Source organism: Carcharhinus amblyrhynchos, chromosome 5, assembly GCF_965287045.1.
Source record: "Carcharhinus amblyrhynchos chromosome 5, sCarAmb.v2.hapA, whole genome shotgun sequence".
NCBI lineage: Eukaryota > Metazoa > Chordata > Chondrichthyes > Carcharhiniformes > Carcharhinidae > Carcharhinus > Carcharhinus amblyrhynchos.
This window is the reverse complement of record NC_137328.1, coordinates 8,775,338-8,791,038: the sequence shown is the minus strand read 5'-3', so window position 1 is coordinate 8,791,038 and position 15,701 is coordinate 8,775,338. Positions and strand designations below refer to the sequence as shown.

The 15,701-nt window shown below is 45.5% G+C and overlaps 1 protein-coding gene and 1 non-coding gene across 2 annotated transcripts in view; one reads left to right on the top strand and one right to left on the bottom strand.

The window, feature by feature from the left end:
• grin3a (glutamate receptor, ionotropic, N-methyl-D-aspartate 3A) overlaps positions 1-15,701 on the top strand; it is a 148,824-nt gene that overhangs the window by 7,694 nt on the left and 125,429 nt on the right. The window lies entirely within an intron of this gene.
• LOC145343627 (U2 spliceosomal RNA) lies at positions 2,051-2,243 on the bottom strand. The gene has a single exon (XR_013886763.1). It is a non-coding gene; the product is annotated as a U2 spliceosomal RNA (small nuclear RNA).

Below are 15,701 nucleotides of genomic sequence, written 5' to 3'. Positions count from 1 at the left end.
AGTGTGTGTGTGTATGTATGCGTGAGAGAGAGAGTGCATGAGAGAGTGCGTGAGAGAGAGTGTGAGAGACAGTGAGTGTGTGAGAGAGAGTGAGTCAGTTTGTGTGTGTGAGATAGAGACAGTTTGTGTGTGAGAGAGAGAGTGTGTGTGTGTGAGAGAGAGAGTGTGTGTGTGTGAGAGAGAGAGACAGTGTGTGTCTGTATGAGAGAGAGAGTGTGTGCGTGAGAGTGCGTGAGTGTGTGTGTGTGTGAGAGAGTGTGTGTGTGAGAATGTGTGAGAGAGAGACTGTGTGTGTATGTGTGCGTGAGAGAGAGTGTGTGAGAGAGACAGGCAGTGTGTGTGTGTGAGAGAGAGAGACAGGCAGTGTGTGTGTGGGAGAGAGAGACAGACAGTGTGTGTGCGAGAGAGAGAGAGACAGACAGTGTGTGTGAGAGAGAGAGACAGGCAGTGTGTGTGTGGGAGAGAGAGACAGACAGTGTGTGTGCGAGAGAGAGAGAGACAGACAGTGTGTGTGAGAGAGAGAGACAGACAGTGTGTGTGAGAGAGACAGTGTGCGTGTGTGTGTGTGTGAGAGAGAGAGACAGAGGCAGATGGAGAGACCCAGAGAGAGCGAGTTAGAGGAAGAGGGTTTGGGGGGAGGGAGAGAGAGATTTGGAATGGGTTGGGCGGGGGGCAGAGAGAGGGAGAGCCAGGTTTGTAAGTCTGTTGAGTTGAGAGAGTCACTGCAAATAGGCAGCGTGTGAAAGCTGCAGATTTCTCCTCACTGCCCCACTCACGTTCTTTGACACAGCTGAGAGAGTTTCTCTTGCCCCCCTTCCATCCAACAGAGAGAGAATCTTGAAAAATGACCAGCGCCTGAGCATTTGCAGCGTGGCACTGAACTCTGACAGAGCTGTTATTCCCATGTCAGTGATTGCTGCCGTCAGAAATGGCCCGGAACTTTGCTTGGTGCTCTTTAACCTGCCTACGATTTGCTTTTTTCCCCAGTGAAGGTGGGGACAATAGTCAGAGCTGAGGGTGGGGGGAATGCAGCACGATACACGCTCTGAATAATCTGTCTGTAACTAGGCTGACATCTCCGTCAGAACTGTTATCTCGGTGGGAACACCTCTCCATTGTCTCTTTCGTGTTAACACTTTAGAAGTTATTAAACTGTGGTGGAGGGGGGGTAAAAGTTTTTCTCTCGGGTGTTGAGCTCAAGACCGTCAACTCTTAAAACAAACTACGAATATTTGCATTTTTTATATGCCTGGGGCCCTTTTTAAATAAAAACACGTTCTACCCGCCTCTCAATGTTTTGAGAGTGCTGGACTGGGGAGGGCTGGTGGTTTAATCACACGGGGATGGAGTGGGTCATTCATTCAATCCTGTTTCCACAGGGGATAAACACAGTGAGATAAACACAGGTTAAAGCCCAACAGGTTTATACTTGAACCTGGTTTATACTTGAACCTGGTGTTTGTGAGACTTCTTCCTGTGTGTACCCCAGTCCAACGCCGGCATCTCCACATCATTGTCCACAGGGGATCTGTCCCAGTTGATCGGGGAGTTTTGCCCCCCCTCCGTGAACTGGACCCCAGTTAAAATTGCACGGATGCCTGGCAGGCAGTTTTCCCAATCGCGTCCCTTCTTCTGTTTGGTGAAGGTGGGGAGGAACTGTGGTTTGTTTGGGATGGTTTCAATCCCCACTCCTATTGCAAATCTGACAGGGAACCCAGCCTTGGAGGAGCTAACGCTGCACTGTGGTGTTCTCAGCAAGTGCTATTTCCTCTCGCAGCTTCAGAGCGCCATCTAATGGGAAACACTCTTGATTCTGAAACAGCAGAAACAAGAAGGTTATGGGGGGCCTGGGGGGGAAACTAGAAAAAAATATACTGAGAATACTCACCAGGTTCTGGCAGCGCCTGTGATGCAAGAATTTTTTTTCTAATATACTTTATTCCAATTCAATCCAATCAAATCAAGTCCAATTCAGAGTCTCAATAAGTTCGGACATTCCCGATCCAAGCTGACAAGACAGGGCTCTCACCTCCTGTCTTGGGCTTGATCTACATGATCCAAGCTGACTGGAGTAGGTGTAGCTCCTCTTCCAAGGCTTGATCTCATTTGCATCTTAGCCAAAAGGCCAAGATGCCACTTGAAAAAAATTGCTTCAAATGAAGCTGAAATGTAACCTAATGACTTCAACCAAGTACAGCACGTCGATACTACACTTGATCTTAGCCAAAAGGCCGAGAAAATCTTTCAATGGCTGGCCCCTTCCCCATCCTGACTCTGCCTCACAATCCTGACTGCCTCTGTTTGAAACCTTGCCCCTCACACCTTAAACCCATGCTTCCTGGTAGTTGACTCTTCCACCCTGGGGAAAAAATGCTTCTGACTATACACTCTGTCCATGCCATGAATGTAGCCCTGTCCAACATGCAAACTAGCCTCCTGTCCATTTACACTGTCTACACTTCTGACAAAGCAGCCAGCATAATTAAGGACCCCACGCTTCCCAGACATTCTCTCTTCCACCTTCTTCCATCGGGAAAAAGATACAAAAGTCTGAGGTCACATGTCAGCCTACTCAAGAACAGCTTCTTCCCTGCTGCTAACAGGCTTTTGAATGGAATTACCTTGCACTAAGTTGATTTTTCTCAACACCCTAGATGTTTCAGAGTATTTATTTCCAACATCCCTAGCACTTTGCCCTCCTCCCCCAGCCCAGCATTGCCAAATAGTTGCCATTGCAAGGGGCAGTGAATGAAACATTAAGTTTCAAATATATACAACAGAAGGAGCATTTTGATTTGATTTATTACTGCCACGTGTATTAGTATACTTTGAAAAGTATTGTTTCTTGCGCACTATAGAGACAAAGCATACCATTCATAGAGAAGGAGAGTATTGACTGTACTGTTGCAGTCATAGCTAGGATATAGAGAAAGATCAGCTTAGCGCGAGGTAGATGGAAGCGGATATGATAGTGAGTTCTAAGGGGCATCTTGACAAATACATGAATAGGATGGAAATAGATATGGTCCCCAGAAGGGTAGGGGGCTTTGGTTTTGGCAGCATGGTCGGTGCAGGTTTGGAGGGCCAAAGAGCCTGTTCCTGTGCTGTAATTTTCTTTGTTCTTAGAAAATGCTGGGAAATCTCAGCAGGTTTGACAGCAGTGGGGAGATCCTCCTTGTTCTAAAGTCAGCATAATCGAGGTCCCCACACATCCCGGACATACTGGGCAGAACTTTTACGGCCTCGCTCATCCCTAAACCATAAAATCCCATCCGTGGTCAACAGAGCTTTCCAAGATCCGGCCCCACCTGCTCCGATTCCCATGGCGGGCAGGATGGTAAAATTCCGGCCACACACTTCCACCTACTTCCGTCGGGAATATGACACAAAAGTCTGAGGTTGCATAACAACCGACTCAAGAACAGCTTCTTCCCTGCTGCCATCTGACTCCTGATGGACCTACCTTATATTAAGTTGATTTTTCTCTACACCCAAGCTATGACTGTAACACTAGGTCTTGCTGCAGCTGTATAGGGCATTGGTGAGGCCGCAGCTGGAGTACTGTGTGCAGTTTTGGTCGCCGCACTTACGCAAGGATATTTTGGCCCTGGAGGGAGTGCAGAGGAGGTTTACTAGGCTGATACCGGAGTTGAGGGGGTTGAGCTATGAGGAGAGGCTGAATAAACTAGGCTTGTACTCGTTAGAGTTTAGAAGAATGAGGGGAGATCTCATTGAGACGTATAAGATGATGAATGGGATGGATAGGATAGAGGTGGAGAGACTCTTCCCACTCAGAAAGGACAGTAGGACTAGGGGGCACAGCCTCAAGATAAAGGGGGGGCGGTTTAGAACGGAGTTGAGGAGGAACTTCTTCACTCAAAGGGTGGTGAATCTCTGGAATTCTCTGCCTGTTGAAGTGGTGGAGGCTGCCTCGCTAAATATTTTTAAGACGCGGGTTGATGGGTTTTTGATAAGCGAGGGGATTAAGGGTTATGGGGAGAGGGCGGGAATGTGGAACTGAGCCACGACAGATCAGCCATGATCTTATTGAATGGCGGGGCAGGCTCGAAGGGCTAGATGGCCTACTCCTGCTCCTATTTCTTATGTTCTTACTACATTCTGCACTCTCTCCTTTCTTTCTCTATGTACAGAATGCTTAGTATAGCACGCAAGAAACAATACTTTTCACTGTATACTAATACGTGACAATAATAAATCAAATCAAAATCCCTTCCTTCCTCCCATGCACTGTATGGAAGGTGTGCTTTGTCTGTAGAGTGAGCAAGAAACAATAATCCTTTTCACTGTATACTAACACATGTGACAATAATAAATCAAAAAGAATAGAGGCAACATTTCGAGTCTGGATGACCCTTAAGACCTGTTGAGATTTTCCAGTGTTTGCTGTTTTTAACATTCCAAGTATTTTGCTTTTAAATCTTGAATATAGTCTTGCCATAGGAACCACAATTAGGTATGTAGTGATACTGTATAAAAATGACTAAGCGATGATCACATTACAATGAATAATGGGATTTATAAGACTATGACCTCAACCAATAGATTTGAGCATATAGCATACTAAGGATGGCACGGTGGTGCAGTGGTAAGCACTGTTGCCTCACAGCTCCAGGGATCCCAGGTTCAATTCCGGTCTCGGGTGACTGTCTGTGTGGAGTTTGCATGTTCTCCCTATGTCTGCGTGGGATTCCTACATGGGCTCCGGTTTCCTCCCATAGTCTAAAGATGTGCAGGTTAGGTGGTTTAGCTATGCTAAATTGCCCTTTAGCGACAGGGGGATTACCAGGGTGTTGTGGAGATAGAACTTGGGTGGGATTGTTACTGGTGCTGACTCAATGGGCCAAATGGCACTGTCGGGATTCTATGATTTTAAATGTCAAGTGGTGAACTACTACATGGAGATTCAATTCAGTAGTACAGATAACATCATATACTGGCAGAGCTTTAATGTTGCAGTTTTAAGGAATTAAGCAGCATTATTAAGAGTGGATTACTGCCTTAAACCTGCAGTCAGAAACGTGTGGCATGCCTCTGTTTTGGATTTTTCGGTCTGTGTTTTGGATTATGTTCCTGTGGCTTGCACTGCTGCTGAGAGTTAATATGTAAAAGCAGATACAAGAGTTACTGATATGAACAATCTGAGCTGACGCTTATTCTGCCACAGCGGATTTCAGCCAGTTGGTTTAGCCCAGTTGGCTGGACGGTTGGCCTGTGATACAGAGCGACACCAATGACGTGGGTTCAATTCTCGTACCAGCTGAGGTTATTCGCAAAGCCTTCTCAACCTTGCCCCTCGTCTGAGGTGTAGTGACCCTTAGGTTAAATCTCTCTGTCTGCCCTTAAGGAGAGAGCGGCTTCTGGTTCCCCCCGGGATCGTGGCAGATTTTTCATTTCATTTCACAGTGAATTTCTGAGTTTTCTCTCTGTCATGTGAAGCCCACACAGAATTGAATGGAAGATTGATTAATGTGATTGTGAAGTCGAAACTGAAAGCGCATCTCAACAAGTGACTGGTTCTACAGTAATAGACCTATAAGTACATCATTACCTGCACTTATATCATTTAATACAGCAGGATTACTCAAAACTCTGCAGTAGCAGCATTGTCCAACATAATTTAATGTCATTGCATCACGGATATATGAGCAGAGGTGACCAAAAGAGAGGAGGCATTCTGCACTGTCTTAAAAGGAGACCGAGGTAAAGAGGTGGAGAGATTTAGCTGAGGGACGGAATTCCTAAACTTAGGATCCAGGGAGCAGACAGTGTGGCCACTGGTAGTGGTATGATTAAAATCAGGAAGGTGCAAGTTGCCAGAGGTAGATAGAGGAGGGCAAGGATCAAAGGTCCTACCAGCCTATCATCCGGAATGAGATAGAGAATCTGCTGAACTGGTGTGGCGACAGTAATCTCTCCTTCAAAGTCAACAAAACGAACGAGATTGTCATCAAACTTCAGGCAGCGTAAAGGAGAACATGCCCCTGTTTATGTCAATGGGGACAAAGTAGAAAGCTTCAAGAACTTCAAATTTTTAGGTGTCCAGATCACCAACAACCTGTCCTGGCCCTCCCATATCGACACTTCAGTTAAGAAAGCCCACCAATGCCTCTACTTTCTTCGAAGACTAAGGAAATTTGGTATGCCAGCTACAACTCTCACCAACGTTTATAGATGCACCATAGAAAGCATTCTTTCTGGTTGTATCACAGCTTGGTATGGGCTCCTGTTCTGCCCAAGACCGCACGGAACTGCAAAGGTCATGAATGTAGCCCAAACTAACATGCAAACCAACGTTCCATCCATTGACTCTGTCTACAATTCCCACTGCCTCAGCAAAGCAGCCAGCATGATTAAGGACCTCACTCACCCCAGACATTCTCTTTTCCATCTTCTTCATTCAGGAAAAAGATACAGAAATCTGAGGACACATACCAACTGACTCAAGAACAGCTTCTTCCCTGCTGCTGTCAGACTTTTGAATGGACTTGCCTTGCATTAAGTTGATCTTTCCCTACGATTGTAACACTACATTCTGTACTGTCTCCTTTCCTTCTCTATGAATGGTGTGCTTTGTCCATATAGCGCGCAAGAAACAATACTTTTCACTGTATACAAATACATGTGACAATAATAAATCAAATCAAATAATAAATCAGATCAAATCAAGCCCCCGTGCTTACTGATCTGTACCGCTTCTCAGTCTAACAGAACCTCCAAATCTAAACCAGTCTGTTTGCAACTTTTTGCTCATCTATTCTGAGATGCCAGATAAGCATTCTGTTAATTTAGCAACAATGGGAGCATTAAGAGAGATGATACTGAGGCATGGAGCCGGTGGTGTCAACACAAAGATTGGAACCTTGTGTTTCAGGCCATAGTCACCTCAGTTGCGACTTTGAGGCCCATTCCAGTGCTGTGTGAGGGGAGGAAAGCTGATTGGAGGTGTTCAGTTTATGGAATTCCAGGAAATGCAGGCACGGACTTGAAAGACTCGTGAACTTTGCGTTGGAAAGGGAGGTTGGAGATGGAATGAAAGGTTATAAGGACAGAGGAATCTAGAGTGGGCTTTTAGAGATCAGAGATGGTGATGGCACCATAGCTTTGCAGGGGAGGTGGGCAATACCCAAGGAGAGGGAAGTTTTAACAATACCTACTAACCTGATAGGACAGGTAGTGGGAATGGGGTCCAGGAGGAGGGAAGTCTTCATATTTTGATAATGATCTAAGCCTTCAGGATGAATAATATTTCTCTTAGTTGATTATTGCTTATTTAGGGAAAGTGTATTGGGAATTTTACAATATAAAAGCTTGCAAATGATAGCCTGAGCGAGTGATCTTTGCTAATCCTTGCACCAGCGCTGTGTGTATTTCGTTCACAGACCAACATTAATGATTAATTCCACATCTTTTCACAAGAAAAGGGTGTATTACAGTTGCATCCATTGGAGTGAGTTATTGTTTCATACTATTCTGTGAATTAATAAAACATATTTGATTACTGTAGCTCAGTGCTTGATCGGGAAGAGTAGAGATTAAGGTCCAGAGCTTCTGGTTGCCAGATTCTCAGACAGCCATTGTAAAACAGGAGATGCTGATCTGGATCCTGTGGAACTCTTGATGCAAGGACCTACATTGGAAACTGTCCAGGAAATCGAAACTTCCCCATCTTCCCTGGACCCTGCATGAATCATAGGATCCTTAAATGCAGAAGGAGGCCATTTGGCCCATCAAGTTTGCACTGACCACAATCCCACCTGTAATCCCACGTATTTACCCTGCTAATACCCTGACACTAGGGTCAATTTAGCATGGCCAGTTCACCTAACCCGCACACCTTTGGACTGAGAGAGGAATACCTGGAGGAAACCTACACAGACATGGGGAGAATGCGCAAATTCCACACAGACAGTGACCCAAGGCCTGAATTGAACCCAGCTCCTTGGTGCTGTGAGGCAGCAGTGCTAACCACTGTGCTACCCCTATTATAGCTGGTTTATTGGAAGTCTTTGAATTTAAAAAATACATTGATCCCTAAGCACCTGGTCTGCAATGCTTTCTTAAAGTAACTTGCAGAAATGTCTCTGTTTTGTTCCTGTAAGTTTGCACTGACTTATTAATCAAAATAGTTGCTATCTTGCAGGAAGAAAATTGCCCACATCAGCAGAAGAAGGATTTATAGCATATTTATGTTATGGAGAATATTTTAAGAGATTTTAACACATTAAGCAGTTAAAAACATGTTGCCAAACAAGCAGTTGTCACATCACCTTGATAGGTGTGAGCAGCCTGACAGCACCTTGCATTCCAAGATACTGCACACAACACCCCCTCTCTGCTGAGTTCACAATTCACATTGGCTTAAACTACTGTAGTGTGCAAGCCTTGTTTTGACTTGATTTGATGTATTATTGTCACATGTATTGGTATACGGTGAAAAGTATTGTTTCTTGCGCACTGTACAGACAAAGCATAGAGAAGGACAAGAGAGAATGCAGAATGTCGTGCTACAGTCGTAGATAGGGTGTAGATGTCCAACTGGGCCTAGCTCCCCTGGATCTGCTGGCCCTGGAGAGGGTGTACAGGAGGTTCATGAAATCATCTCGGAAAGGAAAAGCTTGACGTATGAGGAGTGTTTGAGGACTCGATGGAGCTTAAGAGGATGAGGGGAGTCGGTTCTCATTGAAACTTATGGAATACTGAAAGGTCTGGATGGAGTGGACATGGGGAAGATGTTTTCATTAGTAGAAGAGACTAGAATCTGAGGGCACAGACTCAGAATAAAGGGACGACCCTTAAGAACTGAAATGAGGGGGAATTTCTTCAACCAGAGGGTGGTGAATGTATGGAATTCATTGCCACAAAATGCAGTGGAGGACAGGTCATTGAGTGTATTTAAAACAGAGATAGATAGGTTCTTGACTGATAAGGGGATCAAAGGTTATGGGGAAAAGGCGGGAGAATGGGATTAAGAAATTTATCAGCCGTGATTGAATGGAGGAGCAGACCTGATGGGCTGAATGGCCTAATTCTGCTTCTCTATCTTATGGTCCTTGTGCTGAATTCTAACCCACATTCTGCTGAACAGTATGTTACACGTCTGATCTCTGTCAAGCTATATTTAACTGAGCAGCAATATTTTAATACAAATTACCCCAAAGCCTTCTTAGATTGAATAGTCAAAGATAACAAAACATGGCAGTGGTGATGAACAGAGAATGCACAGCGTGTCAAGAGGTAACCAGTGAAGTTCAACAGGGCCCTCTTCAGGGCTATGTACAATATTGTGAATAATAAAAATCTGGTTGGTATGAGACATTTGTTGTAAGTTAAGTTGGCAGCTTGGTACATCTGAAGAGCAGCTTTCCAAAAGGGTGGTGGTACGGTGGCACTATGGTTAGATCCCTGAAGGTGGCAGCACAAGTAGATAGGGTGGTGAAGAAGGCATATGGAATGCTTGCCTTCTTTAGCCAGGGCAGAGAATATAGGAGCAGGGAAGTCTTGGTGCAACTTTATAAAACATTGGTTAGGTCACAGATGGAATATTCTGGTAAGCACACTCTTGGAAGTGCGTGACTGCGCTGGAGGGGGTGCAGAGGCGATTCACCAGGATGTTGGGGCGGGGAAGTTTCAGCTTTGAGAAAAGACTGGGTAGGCTGGCTTTGCTTTCCTTAAAGCAGAGGAGGCTGAGGGACGGGGTACAAAATTCTGACTCATAGATAGAGTAGATCGTAAGAATCTTTTCCCCATGACAGAGATGCCTAAGACCAGAGGGCATAGCTTTAAGGTGAGGAGTAAGTGGTTTAGAGGGGATCTGAGGGAAATAATTTTCACCCAGAGAGTGGTGGAACTATGGAACGCGCTGCCTGGGAGGATGGTGGAGGCAGGAACTCTCGTAACTTTTAAGAAACTTCTGGATAAGCACTTGAATCGCCAAGGCATAGCAGGATGTGGACCAAGTGCTGATAAATGGGATTAGTATGGATTGGTATTTGATGGTCAGCATAGACATGGTGGGCCGAAGGTCCTGTTTCTGTGCCCTGTGACTCTACAACCGCTTAGTTCTTTTTAAGAGGAGGTTAGTGACTGAAATCAAATTCCTTAAAACTGGGAAATAAGCCTGTGTATGGCAGGACTGTCTCATGACAGAATAATCATGAATGAACTCTGAATATAGCAGACCAGATACCAGACGGACTAAATGGTCATGGTGTGGACTTCCTCACATTTATTGTTGGGCCTCAAGAATCTTTTCTTGGTTCTCAATAAGGTAATCATAGGAATATCGGAACAGCAATCAGCTTTTCACTCTCACAAGTCTGTTCCATCATTTGATTGATTCATGGCTTGTCTCTATCTCAACTCCATTTCATTGAATCATAGAATGGTAGTATCACGACAGATGGAGGCTTTTTGGCCCATTGAGTTTGTGCAAGTTCATTCAAAGAGCAGTTCAGTTAGCTCCATTACTGACAAATCTCATCATCCGGAGGCCATTGATCACTTCTGCCATCTCAAAGAACAAAGAACAGTACAGCACAGGAACAGGCCCTTCAGCCCTCCAAGCCTGTGCCGCTCATGACCATGGCCAACTAGACCATTCATTTGTATCCCTCCATTGCCGGTCTGTTCATGTGGCTATCTAGATAAGTCTTAAATGATCCCAGCGTGTCCGCCTCATCCACCTTGCTTGGCAGTGCATTCCAGGCCCCCACCACCCTCTGTGTAAAATATGTCCTCCTGACATCTGTGAACCTTGCCCCGCTCACCTTGAACTTGTGACCCCTTGTGTTCGTCACCTCTGACCTGGGGAAAAGCTTCCCACTGTTCACCCTATCTATGCCCTTCATAATTTTATACACCTCTATTAGGTCACCCCTCATCCTCTGTCTTTCCAGGGAGAACAACCCCAGTTTGCCCAATCTTTCCTCATAGCTAAGACCCTCCATACCAGGCAACATCCTAGTAAACCTTTTCTGTACTCTCTCCAAAGCCTCCACGTCCTTCTGGTAGCGTGGCGACCAGAACTGGACGCAGTAGTCCAAATTTACCTCGATAGGTATGTGTGCCAGTCGATGACCATAGACTTGGAGACCTTACACAGAATCCAGCAAGCGAGCTGTTCTGATGAGCCTTCATTAACCAACAGTGTGGATGGACTAAAAAGGTCGCTGTCCACAAGGCAGGTGACCTCCAACACTGTTTTATGTCTTTAATGTCTGAGAAAGTTGGAGACTGGTCATCAGTGGTGCCTGCGGAAGATTCTATACATCACTTGGATGGATCATTGTATGAATAGGAGCTAGCACTCTGGCAGCATAGAGCTGACCATTCTCCTACGGCAACTGCAATGGGAGCGCCAGTGTGTCAGAATATTCAGCACTCACCTCTCAGCTCACTACTGATTAACGATGGCAGGGTGGCCAGTGGAAATGTTTCAGAGACACCCCGAAAGCCTACTGGCAGAAGATTGATTTTGACCTGATCAGCTGGGAATAGGGTGCACTGGACAATCCATGATGGGAAACACTGCTTTCCCAAGGTATCGATGGTTTTGAAGAATCATAGGCTCTACGGCATGGAGACAGGCCCTTTGGCCCAAATTAGTCTGTGCCGACCAAAATGCCCATCTAAGCTAACCCCATTTACCTGTATTTGGCCCATATCCCTCTCATCCTTTCCTATCCATGGACCTGTCCAAATGCCTTTTAAATGTGGTCAATGTCCCTGCCTCAACCACTCCCCCCCGGCAGGTCATTCCACATACGTACCACCCTTTATGTAAAAAGTAATGAAGACAAAAGACACGCAAGCATGAAGGAAGCTCAGGAAGGAACTGACTGCTGATGCGGAATGTTGATTTCTGGATTTTTTTTCCTCAATGCTCTTTCTTTCTCAGTCTTTTACTTGACCTTTTCTACTTTTGCCTTAAACTGACTTCACCCCAATTTCTACGTCTCTTTCTTTTCCCATTCTCTACTGTAGGACTCTGTGACAAGTGTCCTCCTCACTGACGGATCACTGTCCATTAATTAATATTTTTTTCCAATTCTCTTCTGAAGTCTCTTCAGACAGTTGAATGGACCTACCTCATATTAAGTTGATCTTTCTCTCCACGCTAGCTATGACTATAACACTACATTCTGCACTCTTTCCTTTCACAATCGTTTCACAATCCCACCCACACCCTATCCCCATCCACCCCACTTAATTATCCTGCTAACCCCCTGTCACTAAGGAGCAATCCACCTAACCCGCACATCTTTAGACTGTGGGAGGAAACCGGAGCACCCGGAGGAAACCCACGCAGACACGGGGAGAATGTGCAGACTCCACATAGACAGTCACCCAAGCCGGGAATCAAACCCAGGCCCCCGACACTGTGAGACAGCAGTGCTAACCACTTGTGACAACAATAAATTAAATCATATCAGTCCATCCATTCCAAATCCTAACTACTAGTTTTGTAAAAAGGTATTTCTTCATATCACCATGATTTTTGTTTCGCCATTTCTTAAAGTCTTTCCCTTTATTGAAGCTTCAGCCAAGAGAGATGTTTGCTCGATCTAAACCCTTCATGATTTTAAACACCATCTGCCAAATCTCTGTTTATGTTTCTCTGCTCCAAAGACACCAGTTCAACTTCTCCACTTTTCTCATGGAATTGTAATGCTTTATCCCTGGAATGATCCCAGTGAATTTCTTGTGTGCCTTCCCGAATTTTTCACATCTTTGTGGAGCAGGCTATCCGAAATTGGGCACAGTAGTTCAGGTAGGATTCATACATTTATCATAGCCTCCTTGGGTTCTATACTCCTACCTTTACAGTCAGAATTGCTCCTGCTTTTTTTAAAACAAAGCTATATTAGCCATAGAATCCCTTCAGGGTAGGAGGACGCCATTCGGCCCATCGAGTCTGCACCAATTCTCTAACTGAATACCTTACCTAGGCCCTTTCACCCACCCTCTCCCTGTAATCCTGCACATTTACCTCAGCTAATTTATCTAACCGACATATCTTTGGACACTAAGGGCAATTTAGCATGGCCAATACACCTAACTTGCACATCTTTGAACTGTGGGAGGAAACCCACGCAGACACGGGGAGAACATGCAAAATCCACATGGACAGTCACCCAAGGCCAGGAATTGATTCTGGGTCCCTGGCACTTTGAGTCAGCAGTGCTTGCCACTGTGCTGCCCTTTTTTTGCAGTCTTCTGCAGAACTTTATCAAATATCCCCAAGAATCATAAAATCCCTACAGTACAGAAGCCCATCGTGTCTGTACTAACCACAATCCCACCCAGGCCCTATTCCCACAACCCATGCATTTACCCAGCTAACCCTCTCTGACACTAGGGTCAATTTAACATGGCCATTCAACCTAACACGCACATCTTTGGACTTTGGGAGGAAACCTAAGCACCCGGTGGAAACCCACGCAGACACGAGGAGAGCATGCAGATTCCACACGGACAGTGACCCCCGGGGCTGGAATTGAACCTGAGACCCTGGCGCTGTGAGGCAGCAGTGCTAACCACTGTGCCACCATGCGGGCAAACAAACAGACGCACCCCTATCCACTATGTTAGTAACCCACTCAAAAATTCAACTCGATTAATCAGATAATGTTTGAGTCGCTTAAGACAAAAAGCTGAACATTGGTAAAAACTTGAGTGGATTTTAATGCATATAACTGAAAAAAAAAGCTTCATTTTCAGCATTCCAGTAAGGCTTATTGTGTTCGGGGCATTAAAGTAAGAAATAGTGGGGCTGTTCATAATATTTTCCTAATGCCCGAATTGTGATGGGAAAATGCATGAATATGCTCACTTAATTGAAGATCTAGCTTTCTTGAAAATAGGACATGGTGCTAACTGCAGACTGTGAAATAGTGTATCTCTTTAATTAGGTTATACCTCACTATTTGACAGCCTGTGTCCAGCATTGATGTTGGATTTTTTCTTCTTTAGTTCACAGATTCTTCCTCATTAAAGCACAACACTGGTTGAAGAGGCACGACAGTCCCTCACTAAAGGGGAAGTATACTCTCGGGGTCAGTTAGTATTTTTAGTCCCAATTTCTTTCTTCACATTCAGGCTCCGAAATGCAACATTTAAAAAAATTTACGAGAGTTTTGCCTTCCCCAAGTGGAGAATTCTCCATTTCATCATTATATAAACAGCATCTTGGAAACCATTGATATTGTAAAAATCAATAAAAGGCCTGCTCGTTATCCAATTGTTGTAACAGTGGATGATCGCTACTGAGCTCAATGAAGATTTTCATTCTTATGAAAGATTTGTATCAATCTGGTAGCCCTCCTCAAAACCCTTCCAAGATTACAAAAGAAAGAACATTCTGCATTATGACAACACCTTTCTCTATAGAAATATAGAAAGTAGGAGCAGGAGGAAACCTGCACATTTACCTTAGCTAATTCATCTAATCTACACATCTTTGGACACTAAGGAGCAATTTATGGCCAATACACCTGACTCACACATCTTTGGACTGTGGGTGGAAACCGGAGCACCCGGAGGAAACCCACGGGGAGAACGTGCAAACTCCACACGGACAGTCACCCAAAGCCTGCAGAGTGATGCAGGACGCACAGTGGTCAACACTGCTGCCTCACCGCCAGAGACCTGGGTTTGATTCCCAGTTTGGGTGACTGTCTCTGTGGAGTTTGCGCATTCTCCCCCTGTCTGTGTGGGTTTCCTCCACTTTCCTCCCACATTCCAAAGATGCGCAGGCCAGGTGGATTGGCCATGCTAAACTGCCCCTTAGTGTCAGGGGGACTAGCTAGGGTAAATGCAAGCGGTTGTGGGGATAGGATTGTGGCTGGTGTAGACCTGATGGGCTGAATGGCCTCCTGCACCGTTGGATTCAATGACTTGACAAAGCCATTTGGCAATTCGAGCCTGCTGTGCCATTCATTATGATCATGTCTGCTCATTCAACTCAACAGCCTGATCCCGCTTTCCCCCCCATATCCTTTTATGCCCTTCGCCTCAAGTGCCAAATCTAACTGCTTCGACAAAACATGCAATGTTTTGGCCTCAGCAGCTTCGTGTGGTAGCCAATTCCACTGGCTGACCACTCTCTGGGTGAAGAAATTTCTCCACGTCTCTGTCCCAGTTTAAGTTCATTTATCAGTGTCACAAGTAGGCTTACATTAACACTGCAATGAAGTTACTGTGAAAATTCCCCAGTCGCCACACTCCAGCGCCTGTTCGGGTACACTGAGGGAGAATTTAGCACGGCCAACGCACCTAAACCAGCACGTCTTTCAGGCTGTGGGTAGAAACCAGAGCGCCTAGAGGAAACCCATACAGATATGGGGGGAACGTGCAGACTCCACACAGTGACCCACGCATCGAACTGGGTCCCTGGCACTGTGAGGCAGCAGAGCTAACCATGGTGCTGCCGTGTGCCCCCCCCCACCACCACCATCACCACCACCACCCTGTGATCCCTGGTTGTGGACACGCACCGTCAGGAACATTCTTCTTGCGTCTCCACCGACTAGTGCTGTTAGAATTTTAAAGGCTTCTATGAGATTCCACACCCTCCCCCCATCCTTCTGAACTCTAGAGAATATAATCCTAACCGACTCAATCTCTCCTCATGCATGAATCACGGCATCCCAGGAACGTGCTCTGCCCTCTCGAGACATCCC